Source organism: Carassius carassius, chromosome 4, assembly GCF_963082965.1.
Source record: "Carassius carassius chromosome 4, fCarCar2.1, whole genome shotgun sequence".
Taxonomy (NCBI): Eukaryota; Metazoa; Chordata; class Actinopteri; order Cypriniformes; family Cyprinidae; genus Carassius; species Carassius carassius.
The window spans coordinates 12,660,725-12,686,180 of record NC_081758.1 but is presented as its reverse complement, the minus strand read 5'-3'; the positions used below and the strand labels follow the sequence as shown (position 1 = coordinate 12,686,180).

The 25,456-nt window shown below is 39.4% G+C and overlaps 1 protein-coding gene and 1 pseudogene across 1 annotated transcript in view; one reads left to right on the top strand and one right to left on the bottom strand.

Annotated features, from left to right (window-relative positions):
- Positions 1–25,456, bottom strand: part of LOC132136496 (transmembrane protein 132E) — a 378,370-nt gene that overhangs the window by 119,766 nt on the left and 233,148 nt on the right. The gene's annotated exons all lie outside the window — the stretch shown is intronic.
- Positions 3,523–10,170, top strand: LOC132130156 (G2/M phase-specific E3 ubiquitin-protein ligase-like; annotated as a pseudogene).

Sequence of the window (25,456 nt, the reverse complement as noted above, 5' to 3'; positions counted from 1 at the left end):
ATCCGCTTTTACTGTGTATTGCAGGGAAAGGAGTGAAAGTCGGAAAATTCAATCAAAAGCTCACTTAAAGCTTATATTTTCTCCCGAATAGGCAGTAATTGGAATCAATGCAACAGCTATTTGGCTAAGTGAAGCATCAACAGACAACTCCCCTTAATGATCCAAACCAAAATAAATATAGCAATTTGCAAAAGAAAGATGACCCAAAACAGAGTCAGAACAATCTCCCAGCTCCCAGTGGTCTATTGTCCTCCATCTGTAAACACAAATGCCTCAGCACAGCTGTTCACTACTGTTTGCTATAAATCATAAATGAATCCCCTCGTGGTGATGCAGAGCTATAACTCAGGCCAAAAGGGGTCCTCGCAGAAAACACCCAAGTGAATCAGAGAAGCACTTCCCCATAGTTCGCCCAATTATTCTTTGCCTCAGGGTGAGGTCCGCTGGATGTGAAGCAACAGCGATCAACCAAAAAACAGGCTTATGCAACAGAATCCTTAAGTAAAGCTGGTGCTTAATATTATGGTAACACTTTAGAATAGTATGAAGGGCCATACAAGCCATTATACATTCTGGCACTCTCACACACATACATTTCTACTCTCACACACTTACATTCTCCTTTCACATACATATATTTTTGCTTTCACACACATTCTCAATTCACATGCATAAATTTCTACTCTCACATACTTACATACTCCTTTCATATAATATATATATATACATATATAGAATGTATGTATGTCTGAAGATAATATGTGTATGTAAGAGAAGAATGTATGTACATGTATGTGTGTGAGATAGTATAGTGGAAACAGAAGGCAGGTTAGGCGCGATCAGGATCACTGGGACAGGTCCTGATCAGCAAGGCTGAGGTAGATGAGGCGGCTGCTGGAACACTTCAGCGCGCTATTGGGGCCTCGTCCCTTGAGCAACCAAGTACAGGCTCATTTGCATGTAATACTACATACAACATGGTGGAAAGTGAGACGAGGACACTTTTCAGGCCTGGCAGCTCAGTCTGTGCTTTGGCAGGTCAAGCTGCTTACGTTACTCAAGGCCAGATTGGAGGATTGCGGCAATCTATGCGATATCAGACTCAAAAACACCTGGCAGTTGGAGCTCCCGGTCAAGGAAAAGGTAAGAAGAACGTACATTTACAACTTTACAGTGCCTAATGATGTTTAAATGTAAGTTCGCAAGCCAAAACTGTTTACCATGTATAATGTACAGTACACGATTACACGGAATGTAAAATGTAAAAATTTATGTTTGCTAATTTTGCAACACATTTTGGCATATCGGTCAATACGGTTATATAATGTTCTCAAAAAACATATCCGTAATAGAAATTAGTGGTTGTTGTTCAGCAATGTATTTGATTTTAATAAAAAAAAAATGTGTTATTGCTGTTCACTGTAGGACAACATTTTCTGTTTTCTAGTTCTGTGTCTTTGTTCCTCCATCAGCTTGTTAATTTAGATGATAGGAGTGATTAGATGTACTCTTACCAGTTTTAGTGTTAAAGAGCATGAATAATGAAATGAATGATCGCCAACTTTTTTTAAAGAGCTGTGGTAGGAATATAAAAATACATACATCATCCTAAATGGTCATGTTTTATGGTTTGATGAACTTGATTCGTAATTGCAATAATGGAAAATGAAATGCCAAATATAATATCGACTTTGTTTTCTAGGGCCAAAACACATTTTCACGATACTTTCAACAAAGATATCATCCTTCTTCCAATGACATTAAGCAGTGTTGTTGTCAAGCATCGCATAAAGCAACAGTTACATGAACAAGGACATATATTGAATGGATTTGAATTCCAGAAATCCTGGGACTACAGGACTGTCACTGAACAAATAAGGGATGGCTTTGGAGAAAAGCTCCCTGCTAATGTGAGGTAACAACATACATGTACTTTATTATATTGTGACACTGTGATATAAATATTTATTATAAAGAATTTAAAGGTTATGTCATTTCCAGTGGTGAAAGTTGAGTTAAATTTTAACAAGAGCTGGATGCAAGCATTGTAATAACAATAACCTTTAACTAGTGCATAAACATGCAAGCAGATTAAAAATGTTTAGTTATCTCTGAGCTGTGATATATCAGTTCTAGTCATTATTTAAATTCTACTTTGTAGCTATGAACATTTTGAGGAACTATGTAATTTGTTTTACTCAGACTAGATCAGGCCATACTGAGTGAAAAGTTAGTCAAAATGCAAATGTTTTACAGTAGTCAATATCGACGATGCAGTTTTTATGTCATTGCTTATTTTTCTGATTTTTTGATTGGTTTACAGGTCTGTATTGAATGTAGTGAAGGAGTGCCTTACCTGCTCATTTATATGCATATGATGTGTATATTGCCCATTAAAGGTCACGTTTTTCGTGTTTTTTTTAAAGCTTTGATTGTGTTTACAGTGTGCAATATAACATGTGTTCATGTTTTGCGTGTAAAAAAAAACAGTATTTTTCACACAATTAACTTAATTTGTATACCGCTGTTTTCACTGTCATAAAAACGGGCTGATGACTTCCTTTTTCTATGAAGTCCCTCCTCCAGAAATACGTAACGAGTTCTGATTGTGCCAGCGGTTCCTGTGTTGTGATTCGACAGCAGCTTAGCGCATGCTGCCCTCCTGGAAACGCGATTGGGCTAGTTTTGGAGTAGTTTTGAGAAGCAAGTGGGCAGAATTTGTTTTGAAAACCTGGCAATCCTGATCTAAACGCACGTGCTGGAGATGTACTTTTAATCACAGAACGCCTTTACTGACGAGTTGCGCATGAAAATCGCATTAGAATTTTTGCAAAGCCCTACCATCTAGTTAACAAAGCTAAACAGCATTGCCCTTTGTGTAATAAGTTAAAGAAAAACTGTTAAACGCACCAACTTAAATAATGAAATACACTTACCAGCTGTGGTCCATAAACAACGCCTTCTCCAGACAAAGAGGGAACTGCTTCATCTTTCAAGAATATTCTTTGTGCGAATCCGGCATTGAACTGATTGAGATGTGCAAAATGTGCTGCACATAGTTTTACATGTGGATTATAATTTTCGGGAACCGAGTTAAACATAAATTGTAACCATTTATCTCCAAGTACAGCGTCCCTGGGAAGCCCAAACAAAGATGATTGGACTCAGAGATGAAAATAACAGCGTTTTGACGACTGGGCGACAAACACACTCTACAAACACAACTCTTCCTTCTTCTCCATGGGAGCACAACAAGACCACGCCCCCTTTTTTGTGTATTCCTGTGGGCGGAGATTAGTCAAAAAATTGTTCTAGTGACATCATTACTGCAGGATGTAGAGGGATGTAGTCCAAACTGGTCGTTCTATGTAGGCGAATTCTGTTAAATAAAATATCTTGCTTGGCATTGAACTTTGAGATTTAGAATTTTACAGATATTATTTATACTCTAACAACAACATTACACACTAACTAAAGTTTGAAACATGGGATCACAAAGAACGGGACCTTTAATGTCAACAGATGTTGTTCAGATTGTTCAAAACTGTCAGTGAGCTTGAACAAAACATAATACCACTCTCTTAAAAGTAGCAAGCATTGGAACTTATATTATTCTTCATTTTTTTTTTGAAAGGCCACAGGATGTCCAGTGCCAGCAAAATATATTTTGCAAGCTCTTGCAACAAAAATCAACCATCAGAAGAAATGCAAGTTTAATAATATAGCTGCAAGCAGCGATGGCGGGCTCAAGCCATCAGTGCAACGCCACCCCGGTGGCATCAGGTAAACTGTGCCCAGCGGGCACATGCATTCACAATAGTCCTCTGGCAGTCAGATTTTAAGGGATACGGCAGTTAAAGGGTTAATTCGAATCATCTAGACTTTGAAATCACATTCACAGAACAATATATATAACTTTAGTAACACATTTTTCAATCTGAGTTAAACCTCTTTTTTTTGGGCTTATTTTATCAGTAAAGGAAAAAATGCCTAATAATTCTTCACACCTGAATATAAGGAGTTTTGTTTTTCACTTCCAGGCTTCATGGTCAACTACATATATACCACACTCGTTGCTTTCTATAGTGCAGCTCAACCAATTCTCATCCCATTCGTCCATATTTGTGATATCACAAATCCCGGACAATATTTGTTGTAGTCCAAACTATTTGTTCATTATAGTTTTTAAAAAGTGTTTTTTGTTAAATAAAATATTTCGTTTTGAATTGGACTTTCAGCTTAGTAACTTTGCAGAACTTTTTTTATGCTGAAACAGCAATATTACAGTATAACTAAAGTTGAAAAAGTGAAAAATAATAATAGCACTCCTTTAATAGGCATTATTAAGCAGTTCATAAATACAGCTATAAATGTTTTGTTCTTGAGCTATAAAGTTCAATCATTGTATTTTCATACTTTAAGTATAATAACGTTATTCTAGTTGTAAGCAGGGGCGCTGCACAAGATCCCGGGAATCTATGCATAGGCAGTCCTAATGGTAACAGTCCTTTGTGAGCTCATCTAAAGTGAAGACTATTGATACATTTAAAGCATTCACAAAGGAGATTTAAAGAAACATTCATCTACCAAATTAAAAAGTCAGACACAACACAGAGGGATACAGAACACAGAAATATTTTTTCAAGATGGATAAAATGAAACTGTACAGTTGTACACTTGATTAAAAAAATGATATATATATATATATATATATATATATATATATATATATATATATACATACATATACATATACATGTATGTGTGTGTATGTGTGTGTGTGTGTGTGTGTGTACTGGCTTTCCAATGCCATTGATAATAGGGGTAAGCAAGGTTAAAACACTTACTAACAGAGTCCATGCAGACGGATGTAGATGCATAACAAATGTCTTTCTTTATTACTTGAACTCCATTAAAAATGATCTCAAACTTCTTGTGTCCTCTCCTTGTTCACATGTACAGACAAAGCCATGGACTGCATACAACCAGAATCCACCTTGAGAGCAAGTCTGCAGTGCACTCAAAAACTGTGCTTCCCAAATACCAACACACACTTGCTGCTCAGGTTCTCTAATTAAACATAGCCACAGCACCACCCAGTGGACAAAACCTTTACCATCCCCAAAATGGCTCGTACTATACATAGATATATATATAATTCAAGTGTACGGTTTCCTTTTATTGCATATTGAAATATTTCTTTATCAATCTGTGTTGTGTTTGTTTATTTTTCTTAGGAAGATAACTGACCTTTTACTCTCCTTTTTAAACCAAGAAAAAGTTATTTATAGCTGTATTTATAAGCTGCTTACTAATGACTATTAATGCTGGGACAAGACTTTATAAAGCATGAACTGACTATTTACTAATGAGTGCAGTTATTATAAAGTGTTACCAATGCGTTTATTAATGTTAGCAAATAAGACATTATTTTACAGTGTTATCAAATCCTTAAATGATTTATATGTGTTTTGTGATGATTTTATTGACCTATAAGCATTTGTGAAAGTTCTGCTTGCATTACAGCTTAGTCTTGATCTGTGAGCTGAACAGATTTACTGTTACATCCATGAGATTATGTAAATTCAGATACATGTCATGTCACAGGGTGTCAGAGGTCAGTATCAAATGAGTTTGAAATTATTATTTGCAGCACAAATAAGGTTTTAGGATTTTTTAAAATCTTTAAAACTGTCAGAAAAGGATAAGGCCTAAGATATTTCTATGTGAGTGACTAAATTTATTTTTGTTTTTATAATTATAATACATAAACTATGAAATTATACAAAATGTATAGAAAAGTAAGTAAATAAATAAATAAATACGTACACACATAAAAAAAGCAGCCAAGACGAATGAGTTTCCTTTTTTATATATATAGATTAAAATTGAAGACAGAAGCAGCTGGTAAATGCGGTCACTTAATATTCAAATCCAGTAGATCCACTTCAGATTTATTTCTCAACAGTTTATGTTCACGTGGCTCTTTTCGTTTATATTGCAAAGCTATTATGTATTTTGAAATAATCTTGTCCGTGATGTGTTCGTTCGTACGACGAAAGGCAGAATCCTGCAGCTCGAGAGATATATGTTATTGTGCCAGTCGCGCTTTCAAATAGTCTTTCACACTTAAACGGGTCACAAACACCTGCATTTAGCTATTGTTGTGTTATAATGGGTGTATTGTGTGCATTTGTGGTAATATTTTATTTTAAAAAGCTCTTAAACACGAATAAATTCGTTAGTTTTGAACTCGTGACACTGTATGCGCTAATCAGAGCGGTGATTTCAGATAGGCAGCCACAAATATTTCATTTTCACACAAACAGTTAAAAAACATCTGAATTTAGCTCTTGGTGTGTTCTAATTGGTGAATTGTGTGATATCGCTGTAAAATTTTATTTTTAATAGCTATAAAACAAGAATAAACTTGTTTTTTTCTGAGCTTGTCATTCCACACGTGATTCATCTCTCGTATTTCTCACTTATCACTGACCACACATCAATTATTAATGAGCCCTGACCCGGTAATTATCATATATGTTGGTTTAGCTTGTCAGTATGAATTAAATCTAAGTATTTATTTGTATTGAAACTAAAAGTCCGGGAATTAAACCTGTAGGGGCGCTATTTCTCTCAGACACTGGAAGTCTAAGCACATACTCAAACAGAGGGACAGAGTGAGATGAGATGTCCGACAGTTTTTTAATTTTCTGTTATCCATACAGTGTTGTAAAGTCGTGAAACTATGCATATTTCCTCAGAATGACTTTTTCATCTGTATGAAAATTTTTTTTGTCGTGTTTGGAAGCTGCAATTTAAAAATACAATACAATTAATGATTCCCTTTTTACGGTCATTTCAAAAAATCACCACGGCAAAACCATTCAAGCTATCCAAAATCCATTCACAATTTTAGTTCCTCAATGTTTTTTCAACATGTAGACACAGTTTGGTGTGTCAAGTGTACTTTTCCTCTGAGCAGTATGCATTAATTCACAAGCTGAATTTTCCCAAAAATCCATATTGAAGTCAAAATAGCCAACTTCCTGTTGGTTGTAGCTGATGACTGTAAATTAGAAAGTTGTCTGTCTTGATAAGAACAATATACGTACCGAGTTTGGTGTCTGTAGCTAAAACTAACCCCCCCACTTTTGACAAAACGTGGCGCTATAGAGTGCCTTTTCCACGCCCTTTTAAAAGCTTTTTCCAATGTCTAGCTATCAATAATGCTGATATGTGTTTTCAGTTTCAGTTTTTTTTTCTGGTGATTAAAGAGAAGTTTAAGTCTCTCTCTCTTTCTCTCTCTCTGTCTGTCTGCCACTCAGCTCATGCCCATCCCCCACTCTCACACACATACACACACACACTCAGTCAGCACACATACATTCCTCAAACAGAGGGACAGAGTGAGTTGAGATGTCTGACAGTTTTTTAATTTTCTTTTAATCATACAGTGTTGTAAAGTCATGAAACTATGCATATTTCCTCAGAATGATTTGATCTCTGTATGAAAGAATGCTTTTAAGTGTTTGGAAGCTGCAAATTAAAAATACAAGACAATTAATGATTCCCTTTTTACTGTCATTTCAAAAAATCACCACGACAAAACCGTTCAACCTAACCAAAATCCGTTCGCAATTTAAGTTCCTCAATGTTTTTGCAACATGTAGACAAAGTTTGGTGAGTATAGTGAACTTTTCCTCTGAGGAGTATACATTAAATAACCATTAAAAATCCATATTCAAATCAAAATAGCCGACTTCCTGTTGGTTGTAGCTGATGACTGTGAATTAGAAAGTTGTCCATCTTGATAAGAACAATATAAGTACCTAGTTTGTTGTCTGTAGCTAAAACTAACCCCCCCCCCACTTTTGACAAAAGGTGGCGCTATAGAGTGCCTTTTCCACGCCCTTTTAAAAGCTTTTTCCATTGTCTAGCTATCAATAATACTGATATGTGTTTTGAGTTTCATGTAATTCTGAGGTTGTTATCTGCCTCAAAATCACCATAACAGAATATTCAAGTTTGACACGTTGCCATGGCAACAATATATAAGATATCAATATCCCCACAACAGATTTACATCGGCCATGTTTTGTCATTATTCTGATGAAGTTTGAAACAAATCGAGTAAAAATAAGATGCTGAATTCAAAGCATTTTGAAAATGACTCAATTCCTGCTGCCAGTTGGTGGCGCTATAACGTTGACTCTTAATAGTCACATATATACGATCGGTATCATACATCGAACAAACCGATGAAGTTTGATCAAACTCAGACAATGTATGTGGATGTTGTTAGGCATTTCCTGTTTCTAATTTTTTGCCCTAAATTCAACGCCGCGCCACGTGCAAACCTTTCGAGATATCAAAAATCCCCTCGCAATTTTTCATGTTGACCGCGTGTGGTGGCAATCAAGTAAAAAACCTATGACAAGTATATCAAATTCCAGAGCATGCTTTTTTTAAACAGCCCTGAATAGCGGACTTCCTGTTGGGCGGAGCCTATGACATAGAGCGTGAAAGTTGTTCAGCTCAATGAGATCTATAAGTGTACTGAGTTTCATATAAATATATGCAAGTGTGTGTGAGCTATGGTTCAATATTTCTGACTGTGTTCCAGGGGGCGCTGTAGAGCCCATGTGCCACGCCAGGGTCCCAGTCTCTGCGACGTCCTGATGGCCGCAGGTTCCAATGTGTGTGCCAATTTTCAAGAGTTTTTGAGCATGTTAAGGCCCCCAAAAACCCCCGGAAGGTTTAAAAAAAAAAAATAATAATAATCCTTAGAAGAACAATAGGGCTCTTCGCCCCTTCGGGCTTGAGCCCTAATTAACCTATCCACAGTCCTGGATGGAGCCATCAGAGGTTTTAAACGAGGAACATATGATCCATGTCACACTATTTCTGTCAGGTTTTCTGATGATATGGGCATACCTGAGGAGGCTGTGGACCAAGAAGAGAATTTCTAAGACTTCTAATAGAGGCTTTGCTGCAATCTCCAATGTTGGAGGGAGACGAAGATAAAATGAACTTGGCCCTTGACAGTACTGGTATGCACTGATTATTAATCTCATAGCATTGATTATTTGTAACATAAAAAAACTATATTTTATATGATGGTACTGGTATATGTAAAGTCTTTGTATGCATGCACAGTCACATATACCGTAATTCCTCAAATAAAAGTCGGGGCCTTTATTTACCTGAACTGCAGAAGGTAACAGGCTTTTATTTGAAGCAGGCTTTTATTAGATGCAGTCCTTTTATTTCCAATTCCATCTGTTTGATAAGTAATTGTTTTAAATAACTCATTTTAAATTAAAAGCGATAGCGTTCCAGTGGACAGAGATCATAACATTAGCAAAGAATCAGTTCAGAATCAATCATCAAAAGAATCAGTTCAGTTCAGACGGTCTGTGTGTCAGTCTGCTTCACGCTGAATGACACATGCGCAGTATCATCAGCTCCTCGGTTCTCGAATCGGCCGCGTCCGACAGAATCGGTTCTCGGTTCAGTGTACTGGTGATCCGAAAACCGATGCAACTGAATCTTGACTCGAGAACGAGAAATGCTCCGGCAGTGGGCGTGTACGTTCATTATCTGGCTCTGCTGCACACATTTTCCCCCGGCCTTTATTTGTCTGTGTTGACCATGCCCCCGGCCACTATAAGAGGCCCGGCGTTTATTTGACTTCCGGTTTTTATTTGAGGAATTACGGTATATAATATTTAATTTGCACTAGCCCTGAGAGAGGACAAGTACTTCATTGCAGGCACGGCCATGGGAATTAGCCTTGTACACGGCGGTCCTCCACCAGCTTTCTGTCCCCAACTCTGTTCTCTTCCCTTGCTGATGGGCCAGAATTGGCTTAGCCAGGTTTAAAAGATATTCAGCTAGAGACATGCATGAAAAAATTAAAAGGCTAATATTTTTTTCTCAGTTTTACAATATGTTAGGGCTTATGTGTCTATTTATACACTAGACATTTAATTAGGGCACTTTACATTTTTGTTGTTTATTACATCTATTGGTAGATCACTGAGAGTAAATCATTTGAAGAGCTGCTAGCATTAACAGCCACTTGAGGAGTATTTGGCCACTGCTGGTTGCCTAAGGCCGCTGCAAAGGATGGAAGTTTTGTATACACAGAGTGCATGGGCATTTTGAGAGGTATCATCAGTTTTTTGATTCTACAATAAGGATCTGAAATCCATGCAGACTGTGTTCAAGGTTTTCTGTTGACCATTTCTGCTCAAGTATTTAATGTCCTATAATATGTACACAAATTAGCAAAGTTTTCATGGGTCTGACTAGAAAATATGAATTTGACATGCATGAAGTACAGTAGATAGCATAGTTTAATAGGGTTATAGGTTTTAATAGGGTTATAAGGTTCATAGTTATAACTAATATATGCAATATAAAGACATAAAAACTAAGTTTTTTTGTTAAAAAAAGATTTCGGGATGGACTGAGAACACTTGGTGTGCTGGACAAAATACAGGCTCACCCAGAGAGTTTTCGCCCCCTTCTATGCTGATGTTGTTTATGTCTGTGTAGGGCTGGGCGATATGGGCAAAAAAAAAAAAAAAAACACTATTCAGATGACAAAGAAATCGATAAAATCGATTTATCGTCCAGCCCTATGTCTGTGTGGTGTTTTTAATTTGTATTTAGACAAACCATGTGCAAATTCAACACTGTTGCTGAGTATTAATTGTTTTTCCACAGGAAAAAATTTATAAATATGTAATTTTGGTGATCAAAGATGAGTTTTTAGGGATAAAATTATTGACTACATGCAGGGACTAAGAATAGTGATGCATACAGTTTTTTTTTTATCTGAATTTACGATGTTGCTTTTTCTCTAGATCAAGAAGGAACACAGAAGCTGGAAACAATTCTTGCCTTTGCCAATACTGTTCCACCAATTGGCGTCTCTCCACAACCGTCGATTGAATTTCTTCACCGAGAGCATGATGCAGAAAGCACCTCTAAACTGCCCATTGCAAACACCTGCATCACTTGTTTAAAATTACCACTGCACACCACCTACAGAGACTTTCAGGAAAACATGGACTTTGCATTAGAAAATACCCATGGTTTTGGCATAAACTAATTAATGGACAGACCTCCGTCTCATTATTATGTTTAAAGATCTAGTTCATACAGATAAATGTCAGTATTTAAATTATTTCAAAACAGTTCTTAAATCATGTTTCGGGGGTGGATATTTGGATCACCAGGGGTGGATCTGATTGCACAGATACTATTTAAACTGAACCGAGCTGGATGATGACATCACTGAATTCAATGAGGAACTGCATTTAACTGACATTTTGCATTATTGACACACTGTTTTCCTAATTAATGTTGTTCAGTTGCTTTGACACAATCTTATTTGTTTAAAGCACTATATAAATAAAGGTGACTTGACTTGGATATTGCACTTTGTTGAAATTCTTTTTTTTTTTTTGAAAAACAGTAATAAGTTGCCAGTAATCTTGACAACTAACAGAATTTACAGGAGCATATTTTCAACAAGTTCACTGACGGCATTGTTGTACTGTTGTTCACCATGTCTCTTGATCAACTTTTGATGTTTTACTTTATCTTTTTTTCTTTGTATTTCAGTAATTTTGTTTTGGAGCTTGACATTTTTGACTGCTCATGTTGTGACCATTTTGCATGGACAATTCATGCACCAACAAACACACTTATTAAACACACAAGTTTTATTTTTGCTATGAAAGTCTGGCTACTTTTTACTGTGCAATCATGCTAAACTGACTCACCAAAAAAACTGTAATGTCATTAACTATTGGTAAGATGCACTAGGCATTGCTTTCTATAACCGATCTGCACACTGGCATAATGAAGCCTTTTACTCATGCATGTCTCCTGCAGATTCTACTGTTGTAGTAAGCATGTTGATGTTGTTAGTTATCCTATTCAACAAATGAAATCAGATGTCAAAATGAATAATAATTCAGTCAAATTGTTTGCTCCATAGCCAAACACTATAATAAAATGGTTTAACAGTTTCATTTCTTTTTATAAGTTTTTTTAAAGAACATGCATACAGACAAATGGATGTAAAATGTTAACATAGAGCTTTCAGCTCACAAAATCACATTGATAAAGGTCTTGTCCCATTCAGAAAAAGTTCTCTATGCATCCTATCATTCACAAAAGAATCGGCTTCTCTTCGCATTTGTTCAATACATTCCAGCACCATTATTAAAAAAATTGTCTTATGTCATGTTTATTGCTACTTACTCCCAAAAGTAAAAACTGTACTTGAAAAGAAAACAGGAAGACTTTGAATAGCAATATTGTAAAATTGTGAGGTCTTTTACGTGTATTTCCTGGTCTGAGAGTGACTTCCTGCTTAAACAGGAAGCAATGGATACCAAAAAAGGTATAAATGCATGTATGTGAATGGAGAATTTATGTGTGTGAAAGTAGAAATGTATGCATGTGTAAGGAGAATGTGTTTGTGAGAGGAGAAATGTATGCATGTGAATGGAGAATGTGTGTGTAAGGTGAACGTAAATGTGTGTGTGAGAGTAGAAATGCATGTATGTGAAAGAAGAATGTATGTGTGTGAGAGTAGAAATGTATGTATATTAAAGGAGAATGTAATTATGTGTGAAAAAGTAGAAATGTATGTATGTGAATGGAGAATGTAGGTGTGTGAAAGCAAAAATATATGTATGTGAAAGGAGAATGTATGTGTGTGAGAGTGCCCCTCATAGAATAGGGAACACATGTTCACTATTAACTATGACTTTTCCCTCAATAAATTCCTAATTTGCTGGGTAGTAATAGTTAGTAAATTAGTTGTTAAGTTTAGGTATTGGTAGGATTAGGGATGTAGAATAAGGTCATGTAGAATAAGCCATTAATATGTGCTTAATTAGTACTTATAAATGGCTAATATTTTAGTAATATGCATGCTAATAAGCAGCTAGTTTCTGATAATATTGCATCATTGTGCACAGATAGCTGCAAGATTAAAATTATTCTAAATAAGTACCTTTGTCTTAATTTTTTTAGTAGACATGTCTCAATGCACTTAAAAAGTTATCTTTACCTGAAAAAGAAAGCTGAGTCTGATATTAAGTATTATATTATATTTTGTTTCACTTGTTTGCAGCATAGACTCACTAAATATAAACAAGTTTGCTTCTCTGGTAAATTTATCCTGTTGCAAGTATACTTTCATATACTTTCATATTTAGATTCAGGATATGCAATTGATACTTTAAAAAAAGGGTTCAAAATGTTGTTACTTTGTAACTAATTCAAAAACATATAGCTGGAATTAACAAAAATAAAGGGGCAGAGTGATTGGGTTTTCAAAAACAATAACAGTTCAATATTCCCAAGGTCATGTTGAGTAAATTGCATTTTAGACAAAATGTTACCATTTATTTTATCTGTATTTTGTTCCGCCAATGAAAAGAGTTTCAAACAATGTCAAAGCAGAACCATTGTAACACAACCTAAATGAAGTTATATTTTAAAAGGAGTGTACGCTGCTTGCCACTAGCTGATGTTCTCCGAAATGGCGCTACGGTGATGTGGAGATACACAGAGGAGACAAATTGTTGAATAAAGTCAATATTTTTGTTCATAATGTTACGGTTGAACAACTGATGGCAGATGGACTATTCTGATGATGCTTTTCTGGGCTTTGAAAGTGTAATTTACTTGGCAGTCAATGGGACAGTCACAAGCCTCCTGATTTTCATCCAAAATATTGTAAATTGCATTCCGAAAAAAAAAAAAAATGCGAAGCTTTTACAGGTTTGGAACGACATGGGGGTAAATGATTAATGACAATATTTTCATTTTGGAGTGAAGTAACTTTAAGTGTGCAACTAATGTGGCTCACTCTGCTAAGGCACTGTTTCCAAACCTCTGAGGTCATGGGTTCGAATCCAGTGTGGTTAATGTTGCTTCTGTTCCAGAGTTTGGATTTTGTTGGGGGAAGTCGTGGCCTAGTGGTTAGAGAATTTGACTCCTAACCCTAAGGTTGTGGGTTCGAATCTCGGGCTGGCAATACCACATCTTAGGTGCCCTTTAAGCAAGGGCACCAAACCCCCAACTGCTCCCCGGGCGCCGCAGCATAAATGGCTGCCCACTGTTCTGGGTGTGTGTTCACAGTGTGTGTGTGTTCACTGCTCTGTGTGTGTGCACTCTGGATGGGTTAAATGCAGAGCACGAATTCTGAGTATGGGTCACAATACTTGGCTGAATGTCACATCACTTTCACTTTCTCTTGAAGTAAATTGATTTAATATTACACAATAAGTTAACTCAGTGAGATTCTACAAAGTGATGATGCTGAAATGTTCTGAGTAGAGCATTCTTTTATATTCTAGTGGAATTATTTATTATTATATCAACATACAGTGGCTGAATGGCTTGTATTCACAGCCATTATTCTTTTCATTCACTTCATTCACTGGCTGAAAAACTAAATCTGCTCTGGAGGTTTTGCATTTATTTAAGCCACACAAAGCCATCAGAAGTGTTTTCCTTGTGGTGATTTCTTTTCTTTCTTTTCTTTTCTTTTCTTTTCTTTTCTTTTCTTTCTTACTTATCATTTTATTTATTTTTATTTATTTAAATTTTGAGAGAGAGAGAGAGAGAGAGAGAGGTGCATACACAGTGCTGACATGGACACTGTTGTTATTACATAAGCTTATATTTAATGTACATCTGTACAGTTCCAAAGGTGTGGGTGATGTGTCACTCATTGGCATTGTATGGCATGGCGCAACATGTCACAAGAGGCTCATTATTAACAAAGGTTCTGTCAGCTGCACAGCTCACACACTGTTTTTAAACCAAACTTCTCCAAAATCAGACAGAAAGCAATTCCTTCAATCCTGCAATTATATAAGCCACAGTAGCAATGAGACACAACTTACCACCATGAACAAATACCAGAAATTAGTATCTCACATCACTGCTCAGAGAACCAGGTTAGAATAGCATTCATTTCCAGGCCAGTTCATGGGTGAGTAACACAACACATTTTTTTTGTCCTATTTATTAATTTATATATGAAGCACATAATAAAAAATAAAAATCAGTTCATACACATACACAATCCATGATGAGCATGCTTTTAAATACTGAATTAAAATATTTTTTTATATTTTTGGTGGATCAAAACGTAAAAAAAGGTCCTCCATTGGAAAACGTATTAATTTAATAATCTACTTTTTTATTGTGTGTGTGTTCAAAAATATTTTCAAATAAGTCTGGTATGATCACCAAGGCTGCATAGAACAGAACAGAACAGAACAGAATAGAATAGAAAAAAAATCTAATAAAAATATTATTACAACATATAATAACTTTTGTGTTTTTCACAAGCTAGGTCTGGCAGGGAGACCAGCACACAAGCATCCCATGCTTGTTAAAAGCTTCAAAAGCATGATGCACACTGGTAAGCAGCTCTTGTGTTTTGTATGATTTTTTTTGGAAGACTTCCTGTGTGCATCTGAATGTGAATATATCTTGTCCTGCCTCACACTTTGAGTGATCAGAGCGATCATCTGTATGCATACACGTGTATGGCAGTTACAGAACATGTCCATCACAACTTCTGCAAGAAGACGCTTCTCTCTCCTGCATGATGTCACTGACTCAGGGTGACAGGCGGCTGCTCGTGTCATCCATCAGAGCCTCTGACAGCCTCGTCACTGGCTTGTCATAGCTGTTGTTTGTCAGGTCAGTGGGGCCGCCAGCAAGTCCACAGCCTTCAAGTCCACAGCCTTCAAGACAGCATAATACACCAGGGACCGCATCTCAAACTAGGGCCTGCCTGCCTGCCTTCACTCACTAAGGCCATCATATGCGCGGCTCACACACACTGAGGTATAATGAGTCAGGGGAGACTGGGGGCTGGAAAGGGAGTTGATAATGTTAATCTCATCCCGCAAGGACACAACTTGACAGATGCATGTCTATGGACTAATGTGAGTGAATTACAAACCACATAACAGTTCAACACAAGACACAGTGCATATGAAGCTACACATGTTTGTAAGCAATTCATTTTGCCAGTTGTATTCATGGGGCTAACAGCAACAAATTGGGTGGTTTTCTAGGAAAGACACGGATCCCAAATATGAGAATGAGATAAAAATACACACAATATTGACACAATATTAAAAGACATCTAAATAGCTCCACTAACAAGCACTGAGTATGTGGTAGAAGTCATTTAAGGGGGTTTTATACAATTTAGAAGAGGGGGTTTGAGGCCCTGTTTACATTTGGTATTAAGATGAAGTAGACAAGGGAGACACATTTTTGTTTACATATGCTGTAACCATCTCTTTTGTCCAGTTGCGACATCTTTCCTGATTTATTTGAGGGGAAGGCCTATTGGTGGGTGTATGTATGGGCCTTTTCTGAGTTTTCGATCTTATATAGTGAGATAAGCTTACACAATTTATATATGAGCGTGAAAGGAGACAACGGAGAGCAGCAGATTTCAATTGTGATCTTTAGTGACTGTTTGAATGAATTGTAGTAATGGGTCGTTTTTGAATTATTAGTTCATTTTGAACAAATCTTTTATATGACTTTGGGAACAATGAGTCATCTCAGAGAGGGATTCGTTCATTTGCTGACTGCACATGCACAACATCATATAGGTTCTGTGCACTGGAATGATTAGTTCACCTCTCGAGTCCTTGTGTTTGGGATCGAGTCAATCGTTCATCACGTTGACAGCTCCATAGACTAGAGGTCTATACCAGAAAGAGAAATGATTAGTTAATCTTCCGAGTCTTTGGGTCCATGTCGTTTACAAATTTGTTAATAATTCCCAACCTTCTATACAAACAAGCGTGTAGTTTTTGCTTTTACTCTTACAGTTACAAGATGTGTTTCTGGTCTCAAAGTTTAGCTTTTGATTTCATATAATTTATACATTTGTGCATTTCTGTTAGTTTCTTTTCCTTAACATTGAATGTGGTAGTGAAGATTTCGTTAATGCTTTAAACTTTATCCCTATGATGGGGTCACTTTGATAAGTCCTAAATATAACAAAACATTACAAGATACTGATCTGGGAAGCAGTCACGAGACAAAAGAACAAACAAACTTGAGAGGTGAATAATCATTTCTGTTTCCATTACAGAGTGCATAGCCTTATGCCTATGGGGCTGTGACGTGATGATGAATGTCTTGAACCCAAAGACTCGGAAGGTAAACTAATCATTTCTGTTGAAGACTGCATATCTTTAAGCTAACCTACATCTGTATTTAGCATTGTCCACTGTCGAATCAACAAGGTGTACAATGCTACCAGGTGCCTGTGAACATGGTCTGAGAGTGGCTTGAATGAATCTTGGAGAGTTAATTCTACTTAAATATTACTGAAAGTCCACTGTTCTTAATAGGAAACATTGTGTGAACTTAATAATTGGTTATATTAAGCCTTGAATGACTTGCAGCAGATTTCTAGTTCCCAGCATGCTTTGCTTCAGAATGCATAAGGAGAATGAATGTTGAAATTAGCAGTTATTTGATATGTTTTTGCACAGTAGTAATATTGGGAGAGATTTGTTAGTGTGTTATACAGTATGTGTTATATTGGGATTTTTAAGCGTTTCTTGAAATCAGGTCAAGGGTGGACTCAATTTCAACATTTATTCTTCTTATAAAGTCGCAAAGCATGCTGGGAACTAGAAATCTGCAGCAATTTAGTTTAGGTCAGCTTAATATAACCAACTATTAAGTTAAACCTTAAGACCAAGTTGCTTAATTGTGTACATGCAAGAGTCTCTACATTAGAGCACATGCAAGTGGGCTATTGCTATTGATTTATCTTAGTCAGCATTTCAGTTAAACTGAAACATGTTTTTATGTTTTAATCAAATTCATCCCTGGAGCACGATATAGTCCACAATATAGTTCAGGTTAAGTTTAATTTCACATTCACCAAATTTGCTATTATTGTTTTACATAGTACATAGTAGTACAGTATATTAGATCAAATAATTGCAGTGTTGGTGAGCATAATATACTTCTTTCAAAAAAAAAAAAAATCCTACCAAACTTTCATAAAAATATTCTATTTGAAAACCTGTCAGCAACTGGCTTCTCAATACAAAAATCCATTAGTCTCTCTTCTTTCAATATGGGTTATATAAAAACATTAGTCGTGTCACATAACAAGAAGGTCACTGTAAAATGATGTCACCTAATTTCCTCTGTACTCCTTTTTACTCAACCAGAAGGAGTTTAATTTAGCTCTTTTGGGACTTTGGGGGTAAAGCAGTGGGATAGGCCTCCAAAAAAACCCAGTAGAAATTAGCAGGAAATACATTCACTCTTTCTCTCCCTCCAACAAACAAGAGCTAAACTCATTATCTGGATAGAAGGACATGTGTTCCACTAATCTCTGATATCAAATCTCCGCTCATGTCCAACATGTCTGATCATTTTGATTTGAGGAAGAGAGCTACATCGCCGAGCAAGATTACTTAGACAGATCTAGCACAGGACAATTTAGCCATGAAACTAAATCCCTGGAACACGACAGCCAATCTCCTGCAAAATACCTTTTAACGTGTCAGTTCAAGAGTTCTGTTTAACACTGTAATATACGATTCAGGCAGGAATGTCTACAGAGGTTCAGGTCGTGAATGTTCCCATCTCGGATTGATGACAACATCGCAGGAGCTTGTGGCACTGCACACTCGTGTCAAACTTATCTTAAAACAAAACTAGGAATTTGACATCTGGTATTCACAAACATTGACTGCGAGGCTTGTGATGTGATATCTATGTGATGTGGTTAAAAGTAACATATTAAAACACCTTTCTATGTATCTCATGCCAACGCTGAGACCCCGACTCGGGGTTGATATGAAAGCGGTATACCTCATCTTCTTGGCTCGTAAGTGACAATAATGTGGGAGAGCTAGGCCTGATTCATGACAAATATCTTCACGAAGCCAAGGATGTCATGTTAATGGCTGAGGAAGGGGAGGCAGAGGAGGATCTGAAGCAGCGCTGACACCGTCTCGGAGTGTCCTTTGAGTGGCAGCTAGGTAATGAAGTCTTTGTGATGAATCTGATGGGAGATGGAGCAGTGATAAAGCACAGGCTTAATATAGCACAGCCCTGCTTGAGCCCAGTGCTTACAAGTGTAGCATGCTGCTAAGAGTCAAGAGAAAAAAGAACACTACACTGTTAAGCAAATAAAACGCTTTTAGGATTTTTTAAGTAGATCACGCTGACAGACAGATTCATGCAGAGACTGTGATAAAGGCGGTGTCTTCTTACAGATATCAAGAGAATCACTGACTTTGGAGTGAATATTAGCAGAATTGGGGCAAATGCATTAGTATTGTGAGTTCACTTACAAAAGAGTACTACTGTTTTTGTTTTGTTGATATGATAACATTGTATTCCTCATACAGTAGAGCATGTCAAGCAAAGCATGGATTTAGTCATTGCATCTACACTAAGATTTTTCAAAGCTGTAAATAAAACAAATTACTGGAGTACAATTTACAAGAACAAGACAACAGATTTTCTACTTCAAAATTTCAAATTTCATTCAATTGTTTCATCATTTTGTGTGTGTGTGTGTGTGTGATTACCATCACATAGTTTATGATTTTTAGGGTCATTACGGATTTGAAAGACTATTCTGCTAAAAAAAACTTCTTTATTATTTATCATACAATAAACAAACGAATAAATAAAAATATTCATTCATTTCAAAACCGTATTTGTATTCATGATGGCCTTGTGTTTACAATATTTATGAATTTAAGAGATGAGTGAAGTGAATTTTTTTTTGTCTATTCATTTATTTAAAAATTCATACAATGACTTAAATACACCAGTAATACTGAGATTTTTTTCTTATATATATATATATATATATATATATATATATATATATATATATAGTACAGACCAAAAGTTTGGACACACCTTCTCATTCAAAGAGTTTTCTTTATTTTCATGACTATGAAAATTGTAGATTCACACTGAAGGCATCAAAACTATGAATTAACACATGTGGAATTATATATGGAATTATATACATAACAAAAAAGTGTGAAACAACTGAAAATATGTCATATTCTAGGTTCTTCAAAGTAGCCACCTTTTGCTTTGATTACTGCTTTGCACACTCTTGGCATTCTCTTGATGAGCTTCAAGAGGTAGTCACCTGAAATGGTCTTCCAACAGTCTTGAAGGAGTTCCCCGAGAGATGCTTAGCACTTGTTGGCCCTTTTGCCTTCTGTCTGCGGTCCAGCTCGTCCCTAAACCATCTCGATTGGGTTCAGGTCCGGTGACTGTGGAGGCCAGGTCATCTGGCACTCTCCTTCTTGGTCAAATAGCCCTTGATGCCTTCAGTGTGACTCTACAATTTTCATAGTCATGAAAATAAAGAAAACTCTTTGAATGAGAAGGTGTGTCCAAACTTTTGGTCTGTACTGTATATACATTCATTATTTACTCAATCTCAGTTAATCATGATGAGATTTCAGATCTTTGAGGATGAAAGCGATGAATGAATAAAATTTAAATTATATATATATATATATATGTGTGTGTGTGTGTGTGTGTGTGTGTGTGTGTGTGTGTGTGTGTGTGTGTGTGTATTTGGACCAATCAGACACAAAACTATTTGTTATATTTAACAAATAATATCTAATGTCTAATATCTAATATCAAATAATATCCGCCGAAATGTAACTATCACCTCAAAAAAGGCTATTTGTTATATTTAACAAATAATATCTAATGTCTAATATCTAATATCAAATAATATCCCCCGAAATGTAACTATCACCTCAAAAAAGGCAGAAGAGGCCTCTGGTTCCATGGTAACCAAAGACACACTACCTGATAACACTAGTTTATGGCACACAGGAATGCGGGCAAAAAACTCTAACACAAGTCTCTCTAAAACAGACACATAATGCCCATACAAAGGGACTCCTCTCTAATTATTTCATACAAAAACCTTTCTTTGAATAAACACACATATACTTCAGGTCTTTGTATATATTATTGCAGTTCTTGTACATTGTCTGTTGAATTTGACTGTTTTATGCATGCTTATGATAGAACCACTCGTTCATGTACTCTTACCTATATGTAATCTTACCATGTCCAGTATCTATGAATTAATCTTCTGATGATCTAAATTGTATATTATATGTTCATACCTATGCAACACATTAGTGTTCTAAGAATCGTTAATAGTTTGTATATCAACTTCTGATCCAGTTACATTTGCAAGTTATCATGCTTTCAGACAAAGGGTCATAAAACTCCCCAGCATTTCCATCCTCCCGCTTACAATTTCACCCTTTCTCACTGGACAAGCCCATCCTGAGAGGCATGAACCATCTCAGACTTTAAAAGGCTCACGCACAGTTCCTCCCAAGTTCTTCTTTTGCTAAGACTTCTGTGTCTATGTGGAGAGCCTGAACTCGTGCAGGCGTGCCCAGTGGGCCCCAACACATAGCTCAGACAGTCTGCGGTCATGTTTGATCTGTGGATAAGGATAGAAAGAAAATCAGGATGTGAGCTAGAACCTATTCTGCAACCCTTGAGCCTGCGCCAGGCCTTCAGCTTTGACTTAACATTCATCAAGATCCTCTGACTTGAAATGGTTCTCCATCACCTAACTTCAGCCAACCTACTGGAGCCCCAAAATGCATCAGGACTCTCTTTCAAACAAGCGAGACGTGCAAGTATCAAACTTAGGCTTATTAATTGATACATTAAGTATCATTTTCACCCTTTACAAAGGTGTGTTTGAACTAAGAAACGTCTCGGTTACGTACGTAACCCTCGTTCCCTGATGGAGGGAACGGAGACGTTATGTCGAACGACATATGGGGTCTCACTTGGGAGGCCAATCATCTCTGAATTTAAGAGAAAACGCCAATGAAAATTGGCTAGTGGATTAACATACCTGAGCCACTCCCCGTGCCAACGGGTATAAATAGGGTGACAGGTGCATCCACTCATTAGGTTTTACGCTGAGGATCCGAGAACGTGTCCCGGCAACACCGAACGGTTCAAGGTTGTGGCATGGGGACATAACATCTCCGTTCCCTCCATCAGGGAACGAGGGTTGCGTACGTAACCGAGACGTTCCCTATCTGTCGGTCACTACGAGTTATGTTGAACAACATATGGGGTCCTATGGAAAACGCCACAACCTGAACATCACACCCTGTGGTGCTGCAATTGTTGACAAGCCCTGGCGTGTCACAAAAGCTACGCTTAAGGTCGTAACCTTCCCAAAGCTCCAGCGCAAATACACTGACCTTGGTACCGAAGGGGCCAAAGGGTGAGTACATCGCTGCTGGAGAAGGCCACGCTGCTGTTCCGCCCACATAAAGTTAATGGAAGGGATTTCAACCTTCAGAGAAAGATTGCTTCAAATCTTCCCTATTTGTTCTTTCAGCTGGCAAGACAATGGGGAAGCGAGCCTAGGAAAAGGTCGCTACGGAGACCACATCCTACCCGTAGGGAGGTGACATGTGGATATACTGATATGGACTGTCCCAGGGGGCAGTACTACATATGGAAGGGGTCTCTGAGGCAGGTCCTACCTTGGAGTAGGGATGGAACGGCTGCCAGAAGAGACTGACAGAACGGGTCTGTCAAGGGAAGACACGGGTTTGCCAAGAGGGAAACCTTACCGTGGAAGAATACACATATGGGATTACCCGTAAGGGAACCAAGCCATATGAACACCTAGCCCAGTACAGGGGCTGACCGGAACTCCGGGCATGCTAATGCCAGTACTGGGCCTGGCGACAGACTGCTCCGCCAAGTCTGACTGCCGAGGGTGCTGGAGGATGCTCGACCAGGGTACGCCAACCGGGGAACTCTACTGGGAGAAGAAAGGCGCTCATATCCCCGTGCTAGGGGGAATGGCGCAGCAAGCGTGACACCCAGCCAGCCCTTCCCGCCAATTACCTGTTACCCAACACACGGGAAGAAACTGGCTCCACACGGAGGTTGTAAAACCTCGCAAAGGTGTTAGGTGTCGCCCAGCCCGCAGCTCGACAGATGTCTGCCAGAGAGGCGCCGTGCACCAGAGCATAGGAGGAGGCCACACTCCGTGTGGAGTGGGCCCTCACCCCCAGGGGGCACCGCTCGCCTTGGGAATGTTAAGCCAAGGCGATGGCATCCACTATCCAGTGGGCCAACCTCTGCTTAGAGACAGCCTTCCCCTTCTGCTGACCTCCAAAGCAGACCAGGAGCTGCTCAGAGCTTCTAAAGCTCTGGGTGCGGTCCACGTATATGCGAAGCGCTCTTACGGGACACAGCGATGCCAAGGCTGGATCTGCCTCCTCCAGGGGCAGCGCTTGCAGGTTCACCACCTGGTCTCGGAAGGGAGTGGTGGGAACCTTGGGCACGTATCCAGGCCGGGGTCTCAGGACAACGTGAGAGTAGGCCGGCCCGAACACAAGGCACTCTTCACTTACCGAAAATGCTGGGAGGTCCCCGACCTTCTTGATGGAAGTGAGCGCGATCAGGAGCGCTGTCTTAAGAGACAGGAACTTAAGCTCGACTGAATCCAGCGGCTCAAAGGGACCCCTCTGAAGTCCCGCCAGGACAATAGAGAGGTCCCAGGAGGGAATCAGGGGTGTCCTAGGAGGATGTAACCTTCTGGCACCCCTCAGGAACCTAACGATTAGGTCATGCCTCCCCAGGGACCGGCCGTCCACTGCATCGTGATGGGCTGCAATGGCAGCCACATACACTTTCAGGGTGGAGGGTGACAGCCCACGCTCCAACCTTTCTTGCAGGAAAGAAAGCACGACTCTGACCGGGCATCTCCGGGGGTCTTCTCGGTGAGAAGAACACCAATTCGTGAACAGACTCCACTTCGGAGCATAGGCCTGCCTCGTAGAAGGGGCTCTAGCCTGAGTGATAGTGTCTACCACCGCTGGTGGCAGATCACTTAGGTCTGCCCCGTCCCATCCAGAAGCCACACGTGGAGGTTCCAGAGATCTGGACACGGGTGCCAAATGGTGCCAAGCCCCTGAGAGAGAAGGTCTCTGAGTGTCACGAGGAGCATGAGTTCCGAAAACCAGGTCTGGGTGGGTCAATAAGGCGCAACCAACAGGACCTGTTCCTCGTCCTCCCTGACCTTGCACAGTGTCTGTGCGAGCAGGCTCACTGGGGGAAACGCATACTTGCGTAAAGCCCGAGGCCAGCTGTGTCACAGTGCATCTGTGCCCAGGGGAGCCTGGGACAGGGAATAGTACAGCTGGCAGTGGGAGGACTCGTGGGAAGCAAACAGGTCTACCTGGGCTTCCCCGAATCAACTCCAGATCAGCTGGACCGTCTGGGGATGGAGTCGCCCTTCCCCGGGGAAAGTGAGCTGTCGTGAGAGCGCGTCGGCTGCACGATTGAGCTCCCCCGGATGTGGATAGCGCACAGCGACTTGAGCCGCGTCTGACTCCAGAGGAGGAGATGGCGGGCGAGTTGAGACATGCGACGTGATCGTAGACCGCCCTGTCGGTTGATGTACGAACAGCCGCAGTGTTGTCCGTGCGGACCAACACGTGCTTGTCCAGCAACAGCGGACGAAACTGTCTTAAAGCCAGATGCACTGCCAGCAACTCCAGACAGTTGATGTGGCAAAGCAGTCGAGGTCCTGTCCAGGACCCCGAAGCTGCCTGCCCGTTGCATGTCACACCCCAGCCCGAGTTGGAGGCATCTGTTGTGAAAACAACGTGCCGGGACACTTGTTCTAAGGGCACGCCGGCCCGTAGAAAGGCAAGGTCCGACCAGGGGCTGAATAAGCGGCGACACATCGGTGTGATGGTGACACGATGTGTACCGCGGCGCCATGCCCATCTCGGGACTCGGGAGTGCAACCAGTGCTGAAGTGGCCTCATATGAAGCAACCTGAGCGGCGTGACTGCGGCTGCGGATGCCATATGCCCCAGGAGCCTCTGAAAGTGTTTCAGTGGTACCACTGTCCTGCCTCTGAAGGAACTCAGGCAGTTCAGCACTGACTGGGCACGCTTGCTGGTGAGACGTGCCATCATAGCCTCGAAGAACTTTCAGCACGGGACGGAGCTGGTGTGGAGGACGCAGGGGGGCGCCTACGGCGACGAGCAGGCTGAGGCACTGCCTGCGATGGCCTCAGTCTGCTGTTGTTCTGTCAGGAACTACTGGGCACAGCCCCTGACAGCGTCGCCACACAGGACAGCCTGGAATATGGGAGCATCGAGAAAGTGCACTTTGTCAATGTCTCTCATACAGACCAGGCTGAACCAGAAACTGCACTACTGGACCACCAGAGTGGACATCGCCTTCCCGAGGGATTGCGTTGTGACTTCCGTCACCCAGAAGGGGGAGGTCAGTCGCCATGCGCAGCTCCTGCATCAACCTCGGGTTGGTTTTACCCTCG